The following is a 9,173-nucleotide window of genomic DNA, read 5'->3' as shown; positions in this document are numbered from 1 at the left end:
ATTCATATGCAAACCTGGATTTAGCATGACTTTCAGAAGTGTTGGCATAAGTGTACTCATGTGGTTTCCAATGGTTCTTTATTCCCACCCCCTCCCAGCCTGGTCTCCAACCCTCACTAGGTACCAACACATTAAACATTTTTCTCTTGTGCTTCTGGGGAGAAGGATGAGGGGTGTATGCTACAATGGTCACTGGACACCTGCTTGGGGAACTTCACTTTGAGGTCCTCCAGGTTGGCACCTTGAGGGCACCCTGGGAAGAGGTGTTCATCTCTAAGGTGGGAGTTGATGTTCCCTAAAGTCTTGGCGCCTTTGCTCTGGGTCCCTTTGTCCATCCTCAGACCTGTCACAGACTGGCCTGGTGAATTCTGGAGCACAGATGGTGGGGAGCTGGAATCATGCAGGCTCCTAGTATGGGAGGGCCCTTATGGGTCACCTCTTTAATGGCTTCAATCACAGATGAGGACATTGAGGCCGAGAAAAGGCAACGGACACGCTTAAAGCCACATAGCCCAGCATGTGTGACACTGGCTGTTTGGGACAGGCAGGAGTGAGAGGCTGGTGGGTCTCCTTCAAGGTCAGGATAGCCCTCATTGGAGAGGTCCACTGACAGATACGGCCCTTCCCCCACTCTAGACAAACTCAAGATGTGGACTTAGGGCATTTCTAAGAAGTAAAATTGTGGGAGTGATACTTCACTTTACAGAAAGGCATCCTTTCAGAATTAGTCCTTTGAACAATGTTCCCCCTGAGAATGCTGCAAGCATGCTTTAACTTACGCAAGTTCAAATTTCACACCCTCTTAGGAACACCTTTATTATGTAAAGCAAGGTATAGGTAGCGCACAGGATCCTGCACACTGGCTTGGAAATGAGTGAATGGACCTGTCCCTTGGCCCCACCTGTGGCATTCTGGGTCTGGGCGGTGAAGCTCTGAGCTCTCCACGAACAATTTACAATAAGCTAAAATACACTGCAAGTCAAAGTTGGTTTTCCTGTGCCTGTTCATTATAGTATCTAAAGGAGGTTCCAGAAATTCCTGCCAGTTGACTTGAAAACTTGAATTGAACAAGGGACAAGGGACTCAGAGGCCCCTGCCCCCCGGCCCTGCTTGGCACTAAGAGGCTCTGAGCCTCAGCTCACATTTCTGTGGCATCATTCTGGGCTCTCCCTCTCCATGGAAAATGGCACAGAAAGGGGCTGAGAACCCTCTTCGAGTTAATCGGTATTTCAATCAAGTTGGTTTCCTAAAGTTTCTAATGCCGGGGATCCCCTGGCTCAGACAAAGTTCCCAGAAGGTATTTTCTTCCTAACCCTTCCTACTGGGTCTATTATTGTATCTAAGAAAGGCCACAGTTTCAGAACTCACTTGTGTGTGTGGCGTGTTTGTGTGTGCGTGTATGTGTGTGTCCAGCCCGTGGCACACATGAGCACTGCTTGGGGGTGAGAAGCTAGTTCTGTCTCACGAGTGTGTGGAAGTGACAGAAGCCCTCACTTAGTGCTGGCACCCAAGTCCAGGCCTAAGAACTGGTGGACCCCCTGCCCACTCTGGGCCAGGTGTTATGCTGACGAATAAATCCCACAATCCTGCTCTTTCCATTTCACAGGGAGGTTTAGCACAGGCCACATGGCATGCCCTTCTGCCCCAGGGCCAACATCCACAGAGCTGGGAACTCAGCCCTTCATGTTGAGACCCTGAGCTCTCACCCCGATCTTCTAGGCCCACCTGCTTCATATAACCCTGTGCTTCTCAGTGGGGGCGGGGGTACTTTGCCCGAAGCGGACATTGGCAAAGTCTAGAGACATTTTTGGTGGTTGCAACTAGGGGGCTGCTATGGCACCTAGAGACCAGAGATGCTGCTAAACCTTCTACAGTGCACAGAGCAGCTCATGACAAAAAATGACTTGGCCCCAGATGTCAAGAGTGTTGAGGGTGAGAATGCTGGTGACCATGGTCTCCTGGGAGTAGCTGGTGGTCCAGGGCCCTGGATCCCAGCACTGCCCTGCCTGGCCAGGCGGCATCTTCTCTTCACAATCCCCAAAGCCAAACATGCAGCCATACCCACTCTCACCGAAGGAGTTGCTTGACACCCGACACCTGCACAGGATGCTGAGGAGGGGGCATGGGCTGGCAGGGTCTCACATGGGAGTTCCCATCCCTTTGCTTTCAGAAGTACCAGAGCTGGAAGGTGCCTGCTGGGCTCCATCTTCACTCTCCATGAGGAGACGGCCAGCAGGCTTGCTGACTTGACTTGCCCAGACTCACAGACGTGGAGCTTAGCTCTCCTGCTCCCAGCCAGCCCCTCCACACCGCCTGGTACCCGAGACTCACTATTGTCACCCTCAAGGGACAGAGGCTCTCTGGGCCTCCAACGAGAGGTGGGAGATCCAGTCAGTGCTCCTGAGTCATCCCGTTGACTTTTGTCTGACGTCAAAATGAAACCACGGACCCAAAGCCAGAGCCGAGGTGGAAGGAGTGAAATCTCTGGTGAATTCCAGGGGCATAGTGTCACATGGCTGCTCCAGCTTGACACTGGCAGTGCCTTGGCATGTGGACGCATGTCAGTCCAGATGGCCTCACACCTTGAAAGCCATGTCCCCTACCTGTCCTGTGAAGAGGTCCATGCCAAACCCAGTGGGGTCCCCAAGAACAAGACCTTCGTCCTGAGGAGATGTTATCTCTGACCTTGGACCAGGCCTGTGACTGTGACATGGGGTGTCAGATGTTTAAACCCTCCTAGAGTTCTCACAGTAAATTTCACTTGTGATCTCTTGGGCTACCCCAGGGTCCTTACCCCCATTCACCAGATGAGGAAACTAAAGCTGGAGGAGGCAGGGAGACTGGGTGCTGCTTATCTGCTCCTCTGCCTCCTGCTGGCCTCCTCACAGAGTTCTGGGTGAGGGCATGGTGGCCAGTGGCTGCCTGAGCCCTGGGGCACACTTCTAGCCTCACGGAGGTGCCTCTTGGGTATCCCTACTTCTTCCCAAGGCCCTGGCTAGTCTAAGGGGGGGCCTGTGGATTTGTTGGCTTTGTGCCCTATCCCATTAAGATGCACTTTAGTACAGATGTTGGCAAATATGCAAGTACACAGAACCTGAGACCCCTTCAGGAATGAATGACCTGGCCCATCAGAGCTAATTGTCTGTGCACTGGACCCCAATTTCTAGAAAGTGGGCTTCAGGGAACCCACCTTCGGAGCACAATCTATGTTGGCGGAATTCACGAATTAGCCTGTGAACTCTGAGAACCTAGCACAGGCAGGCCTGGCCAGCTCTGTGTCCTTGGGCAAGTCAGCAACCTCTCTGAGTTCCTGCCTGTATGTCTGGGAGTTGGAAGTAGTGAGGCCCACCACTCAGGGAAGATTTGAGAAGCTGAAGGGCAGAGCCAGTCCCTGAGGTGTGGCGGGGCAGCCCCAGCTCTTCCTGAGAGTGGCTGGGGCCTCTGGGGGTCTCAGAGCAATTGGACATGATAATGGTGTTCCAGGGAGGAGGAGCAGTGGTCCCGTGGACACAAGGCCCCTTGATGTCCAGTGCCTGTTCCTGCAGCAGACCCTCTCTGGCCCTGACACACCCCTTCATCCCTCAAGAACCCAGACCAGGGTCTAGGACATCAGAAAAAACTACAGGCTCTGGAGTACAGAAAGAAACACACAAGATGGAAATGAATAAATTTTTATCTACAAGGCATGGCATTAGCTTTATTGCTCAACTACCACACAGCTCTTCAATGGTCACACATAACACCTGTGTTTGATGAGTCTTGTGGGTGCATTTACAGGGTCTGCTGTGACAGGGTGGGGCTCACTCAAGAAATGGAGGTGGATGAGGGGACGGGGGAGAAAGGAGTAAGAGGGAGGTGAGGAGGGAAGGAGACAGATAGGAGAAAGAGAAGGGGATGGGAGGAAGAGGTCAAGGAGGAGCAGCAAGAAGGGATGGAGGGAGGAAAGCCCCAGAGTGGCCCAGCGGGTGGGGCTGAAGTGCAGGAACCTCTTTCCAAGGAGACATTCCAGACTGACAGTGGCGCATGACTCAGCCGCACTAAGGGAGGTTGTTTCTGCCCCTGTTTTCCTGTCTTCCAAGTGGTCCCATTTGTGAGCAAAAAGAGGGCAAAGAAGGAGTTGCCCGGAGGAAACTCTCACACAGAGACACAGGCACACCCTCCTGCTACACACCACACTCTCAAATGTGTGAGCCAGCTCAAGCCACAGGACCCACAGCCCAACAGAGGGTCAGGCATGTAGGACTTTCTGAGGCTGATTCTCCTCTTCCTCCAGGAAGCCTTCCTTGCCTGCACCCTGGCTTAGATCTTTCATGTTTTCTGTACTCCTCCCAGCAGAGCTCATGGGCAGCTGGTGGCCCAGGTTCAAACCCCAACTCTGCTTTCTGCCAGCTATATGGCCTGAGCCTCAGTTTCCTCATCTGCTGTGGTAAATCAGACTTCTTTGTAAATGGGCTGGGGCCCATGGGTGGCTGGCTGTTTACCTCCTGACACTCTCAGCAGAGCATCCCAGACTCAGCCTCTCGCAGGCCTTCAATATGGGAATCCTACTAATGAAAAGAAAACAGAGGTCGGCAGCGACCGGCCCAGCCACGGTAACCCAAGCCAGCAGCCTGGTACATGAATGGGCCCTTTCATGGGGTGGCCACAGAGTGAGGGCCTGGGGTGGAGATATCCGTGCTAGGCTTGTGGAATGGCAGTGGCCAGGGCAGGGAGGAGAGGGACCTTGGCCTTCAGCTCCTGCCTCTGGCTTTAGGACCTCAGGGCCCAGCCTTTTCCCCTCCGTGTCCTGGATGCCCCATGACACCAAGTCTGGCTGCAGGAAAGGAGCCAGTCATCCCCGGTCCAAATGCCACTGTCCTTGTTTTTTTCTATAATTACGTCTCTGAGGGATAACTACAAATTTACATTTTGCTCAGCTCAGTCATTTATTCAGAGCTTGCGCGGAAGGCCAGGCTGTAAAAGGCGCATTGATGTGTGTTTTCATGTTGCTGGGGTGACTGGCTGAGGCGTGTGGACACAACCGGCCCTTTTAGCCAGGGCGGCTCTGTGAGCAGCGTCGCCCTCACCACCTGGGCCTGTGCAAACGCCTCCGCTCCACTCGCCATGAATGACTTCAGTGTACAGAGGTTTTCTTTTTCCATACCTGGCCACCAAAACTTCCAACATTCTTCTAGAAAAAATGTGGCAAGTTGCCCTGAGATTATTTTCTCGCCAAATGGCGTACCCATCCTGGTCCTGCCCCCACATCTGACGGCTCTTCTTCAATTAGTGACATTAAAGACAAATTGTGCTTCCATTTTTGCCACCTGCTGCTATGGCCTCAACAATAGTTCCCTTCTGACTTTATGGGGATGAAGGCTAGCAATTAGCCACTTCTTTGAGTCTTTGAAGAAACATTGATAGGCCGACCATGTAGCTCTACTGTCTAACTGGCCTGGGTGTATCCAGCCTACAGAGGTGATCAGTCTGGGTGCAGAACCAGCCTGGTGAGCACCACTCTGGACCTCAGCAGATATTCAGGTGGTCCCCAGCCTGGGCACAGGCTGTTCCTGAAGTCTCCGCCTATCCCTGCCAGCACTGCCTCCTTCAGGGAGAACGCTGATGCCAGGACAGGAGGGGACAGTAGTGGGCAGATGGGTAGGTGGTCTGACCTCAAAATCTGTGTGCATGTGTGTATATGTACATGTACATGTCTACATACATGTGAGAGCTGTATAGGTGCCCTTGTTTTTATCTATGTGTGTGTATGTGTGTATATATATATGTGTTAGAGCAGTGATTTTCAACTGGTGTGCCACAAGAATTTTTAAAACATGCAATACCTGACCTCTTTTCCCTTAGATTGTCAAATTAAAAAATGACAACAGCCAATACAACAACAGGTGTCTGGTGTGAATGAATCAAAATTATACTTATTTTTTTTGTCATATTGGCAAAAAAAAATGTATGTTTTAGTATGCTGCAGAATTTTAGTAATTAGTTTATTGTGTGCCATGAGATAAGAAAGACTGAAAATAGCTGTGTTAGAGGATATGTATGTGAGTGTGCCTATATATGTATTTACATGTATGTGAGAGTATATATATGTGAAAGAGTATATATAAGTATGAGTGTGTATGTGTGTCCATGTGTGATGTGCATATACACACATGTGAGCACATGCCAGTGTGTATGTGAATGTGTGTATGGGCACATATGAGGACTATATATGTGTGTGAGTGTGTGTTCACACCTATTTCTTCTGGCTTGCAGGATCCACAAACTGGAACTGTCTCGCTCAAGCTTCATGCTCCATGCCTACAACAAGGCCTGGCACACAGAAAAGCTCATATTTGTTGAATCAGTGAAGACCAATGAGCTTAAAGACATCTGCAAGGAAACTTGTGAAAGATGACTAGGGTGGAGCCCAGGTGTATCACTGACGGTTCGAGCAGCCTCGGGACCACGGGCCTGGTCCAGGGGCTCTTCAAAGACTTCACTAGATTAATTTATATAGTTCTCAGAACTCATCTAAGCTGATAAGGGGTCCAGAGGCTTCTCTGAGAGGCAGTGTGACAGAGTTTTGGGTTCACATCTACCTTTGCCTCTCACAGTAGGCCTTGGCAAGTGGCTGTCCTGCTCTGTGCCTCAGTTTCCCCATCCCTGTCCCTGGAGGGTTATTGAATTATTGACAGCTGGCATGAAGCACTCAGCACCTAACAGATATGAACTCACTATTATTGTCAGTACCTTTCCTGGGTATCTTATTTTCCCCTTCTCACATTCCCAAATTCCCGCAGTGGTCATGACTTATAGTCCATAATCAGAACAGCTTCAGGATGACCACCACTGCCCCATCTCTTGTGTTTGCTGCTTGAGTCTGGACCTGTCTTTTTCTGGGACCTGCACCAACTGAGTGTCCCAGCTGGCACCCTACCTCACCTCCCCACCACCCAAGGTGCTCCGCTTGTGGTGATGTTTGGAGCCCAGGGCCCAGCCCTGCAGAGACCTCACACAACAGCCGGCAAAGATCAAGTCTTCTCCTGCCTTGCCCCCAGGCCTCTCTGCTGGCCCGTGCCCCAGTCACCCGGGGTCCCTGGGGGCCACACCCCCGTGTGGCTGCATACCCTCCTTGCTTCCTGCCTGAGCACAGTGGCCTGGAAGGTGGACTTTGTGGCATCATGCTGGCCCAGGCCCCAAATCAGAGCTCTCAAATAAACCCTTGGGACTGCAGGCCCCATCCTGATGTCTGGGCTGGACGTTAGGTGGGAGCAATGGAGAGGCAGTGGGTCTAGAGCCCATGACTGTGTCCTGACCCCACAGAGCTCTCTTGTCCTGGCTCCTTGTTACTTCCAAGTCCTCCCAGATTCTGGGCCTCAGACGCCAGCATAACCCACTTCTGGTTCTTCTACGCATCTCTCTTCTCTGTTCTGCCCACCGGCCTCCTGGCCTCGCCTGCATTCCTGCCTTTCTCGCAGTGCTATGCTGCCCCTCTCTCCCTGGCAGTCCCAAGCCTGCCCCCTCCTCCATGTCTGGATGCTCATTACCTGCCCCTCATTCTACACTTTCCCTAGGCCAGCCTGTGGAGGGAGAGAGCAGTTTATCTGCAACCCCTTCCCCAGCCAGCCCCTTCTTCAGGGAGGCCCTGGAGTGACTGTGGAGCCTCTGGAGAGAAGAGCAAACAATGTAAAGAGCAGCCTTGCTCTGGCCTCATCTGTCACGAGGGAAGTCCACCCCTTCCTCCCGAGCCACGCTGCCCAATGCAGTGGCCAGGAGCCACAGGCAGCTGTTTATATTCAAATTAGATAAAACCCAATTCTCCAGCTGTCCTCATCACACTTCAAGTGCTCAGTGGCCACATGCGGTTTGTGGCGCAGTGCGGGATGGCCCAGATGGAGCCTGTTTCCATCACTGCAGGAGGTGCTATCAGATCTGCTGTTCAGAAAGGGCGCTAATTGGAACAGGACTTAGAAACTTCTGAGTATCTAACCCAATTCCACAGCACCATTTCCTCTTCCCAATAGTTAGAAAAAACAAAACCCTCCCGACATGCACCTACAAAACCTCCATACTATACTTTACCAAATGAACCGACACTCGTCAATTTAGGCCCCATCCCCTCCAGCAGCAGTGTCAGATGGAAAGGTGAATGAGCGATGTTACAGCACCAGGGAAGACATCGCCAATCAATCAGATCTCCCAGGCCTCCTCAACTGCACCTCCCAGGCAGTCCTTCTACAGATGGGAGTGGGCACCTGACACCTGTTCACACCCGGGCTGAGCCTGCCACCTGGCCAAGGACTCAGGAACAGTGTAGAGGCCCTCAGGCCTACCTGGGGAATGCAGAGCACTTGACTATTGTCTGTGTGCGCGGTCCTGGCGCTTCTGCACACGCGAGGTGTTTATGAATACAGCCAGTTCTCATGCTTTCAAGGCCCTATGCTGTCTGGGCATTTCACTGCCAGGTGTTTACTTCAGCAAACAAAACGTTTATGTATCATGTACGCGCTGAAACACACAGGGCGCCATGCCATTGCTAGACCTGAAGCACAGCCAGCACGCTTCCAGGGCACAAACGCAGCCTCTGGGAACTCGGAACCAACACAATCCCAGCACGATTGCACACACAGTGGTTTGTCATTGAAATTCTAGTTGCGCAGAAATGGCAAAACTGGGTTAGTGTCAATAACAGTGTCCTACCCATTGCAAATACCCTGGCTGGTTTGGCTCAGTGGATTGAGCGTCGGCCTGCGAGCTAAGTGTCGCTGGTTCGATCTTCCAGTCAGGGCACATCAGAGAAGGAAAACTCTGATTCCAAAAAACCTCCGCTGCCTTGCGGCATACCTCTTCAGGGGAAAGGCTAAGGGAGTAAACCCCGACAGAAAATCCGGAGCCGGAGTCCCTAAGGCGGTTTGACGTTGTAGTCAACACCGGCAACTCCTGCGGCGCACCTGAAGCCAAGCTGTATTGACTCCGTCTTTCCCTTGGACCCTTCAGCTGCGAAGAGAGGGGGGGGTCTGCTGCATGGGCAACAGCAGACCCTCCATATCACCCTGCCCAGGCTCTGTAGCTTCAGCTTCACTGGAGAGGACACTCCAGCGTCATCGCAAGATGTCGATGCAACACGGGAGGAGACAGGTACCGTGTCACTCCCGAGTCAGACTGCACAACCATTCTCGGCGGTGCAGATAGAC

This window comes from Furipterus horrens, unplaced genomic scaffold (assembly GCF_987537825.1).
Source record: "Furipterus horrens unplaced genomic scaffold, mFurHor1.1.pri manual_scaffold_13, whole genome shotgun sequence".
Taxonomy (NCBI): domain Eukaryota; kingdom Metazoa; phylum Chordata; class Mammalia; order Chiroptera; family Furipteridae; genus Furipterus; species Furipterus horrens.
This window is presented reverse-complemented; position numbering follows the sequence as displayed.